This window comes from Pteropus alecto, unplaced genomic scaffold (genome assembly GCF_000325575.1).
Source record: "Pteropus alecto unplaced genomic scaffold, ASM32557v1 scaffold9177, whole genome shotgun sequence".
Classification (NCBI taxonomy): Eukaryota; Metazoa; Chordata; class Mammalia; order Chiroptera; family Pteropodidae; genus Pteropus; species Pteropus alecto.
In genome coordinates this window covers 219-1973 of record NW_006439466.1, presented here as the reverse complement: position 1 = coordinate 1973, position 1755 = coordinate 219, and the positions used below count along the sequence as shown (strand labels likewise).

General features: G+C 69.6%; 1 pseudogene; it reads left to right on the top strand.

Moving 5' to 3' along the window:
* Positions 1–811: 811 nt before the first annotated feature.
* On the top strand, positions 812–920 carry LOC112483551 (annotated as a pseudogene).
* The last annotated feature ends 835 nt before the right edge of the window (positions 921–1755 follow it).

Below are 1755 nucleotides of genomic sequence, written 5' to 3'. Positions count from 1 at the left end.
TGCACTCGTCTGTGGGTCCCGTCCGGCTCTCTGTGGGCAGGCACGGGCTCACGCTCTCTCGCGCACCGGATCTCCTCTCTCGTCTCCCTCCCGCCGTCTCTGTCTCTTTTCTCCTCACTATCTCTCTGTCTGACCCCAGCCAGCTCCCGCGGCTCTCCCCTTCCCCTGCGACTCCGTCCCCGTCCCCTCCTTCGAGGCTCTCACTGGGCCTCCCATCCTGGCGACCGGTGTCCTCCTTTCTCCTTCCCTCCCTGTCACTCGCTCTGTCTCTGGGTTTCTCTGTCCCTCTGTCTCTCAGCTCTCCCTCTCTGTGTCTGTCTCTCTTGGTGCAGAGTGGATGAGTAGGCAAGGGGCAGCGGACTGGGCGGGTGCTTGGTCCCGGTGGAGGGCGAGGGCTGCGTCCGTCTGAAACGATGCCTCGGGGTGCGACCAGAATCTCTGTGTGTGTTTGGGCATGTTGGGCACGGCTCGGTGGGGAGGGCATGGGAAGAGTGCGTGTGGGTCAGGGCCGGAGCCGGGCCGCAGGTGCCTAGATGCGCAGGTGGCTGAGAGCATGGCGGGCCGCCCCCGGGCCGGGCTCCTGCCTAGCGGCCAAGACTGGAGAGGCCTGGGTTGCAAGAGCGCCCACCCATACCTCCGGCACCGCTGGGAACTGGCCAAGGCCCGCCGTGCTTTAGCGCGGCTGGCGCTCGCCGCCACCTCAGGGGCAGAATTCCCGCTCCCCCGCAGGAGATGCGGTGCAGGCGTGGGCATCTCTGGCGCCCGGGAGGCCAGGCTCAAGCTCTTGGGGCAGCAGGCGACAGCCTCCCCCCTCTACGGCCGTACCACCCTGAACGCGCCCGATCTTGGAAGCTAAGCAGAGTCGGGCCTGGTTAGTACTTGGATGGGAGACCGCCTGGGAATACCGGGTGCTGTAGGCTTTTGCCGCCATCCAGCCAGGGTGCCCCTGGACACCCCCGGGCCCTGCTCGCTCGCTCGCTGTCTCAGGTGTCCCGTGCAGGCGCCCGAGCCCAAGGGCTGCACGAATGTCCGTGCGCCCCACGCCACCGCCAGCCCCCACCTGCTCTCCTGCAGCCAGCCCTGGGCTGTTTTCTCTCTTCGCTCTGGGCCCTTCTCTTCCTGGGCTCCACTGGGCCGAGCCCCAAGGGCCGAGAGCTCGGCCACGGCGAGGAGCGCAGGGGAGGGGTGGGTCTGGGTCAGGGCCGGGCCGGGACGTGGCAAGGCCGGGCTGGGCTCCTTCCGAACGGCTAAGACTGGGGAGGTGGGTGGCCCGGGGCCTGGGCAGTCCCGGGTTGCGAGATCGCCCACCCAGACCTTCGGCACAGCCGGGAACCGGCCAAGGCCCGGGATGAAGGGGCGAAGCGGGAGTGCCTTCCTCCGGCCCCGCGAAGCCCTGCGTGCAGCGCAGAGGGCTCAGAGCGCGGGTAGCCTCTACCCCGCTAGGGGTCTATGCGGCATCACCTCTGGGGCCGCTCTCTGGCCAGTGCGGGTGCACGGTGGGGGTGATGACGCCCGAGCTGGGCGCGGGCAGCAGAGGCAAGCGCTCGTCCACGCCGGCCGCGGCCATGGCTGCCGCTCCAGCCCCTCCCTGCGGCTCTGGTCGGTGTAGCAGAGGCCGGCTGCGGGGGGACAGAGGAGGGGGACAGAGGCGGGGGCGAGAGGGACAGAAGGAGGGGACAGGGGTCGGGGATAGGGGGAGGGGACACGGCCGAGGCAGGGAGGGACAGGAGAGGTGCGAGGGGCCGTAGCCCGGGG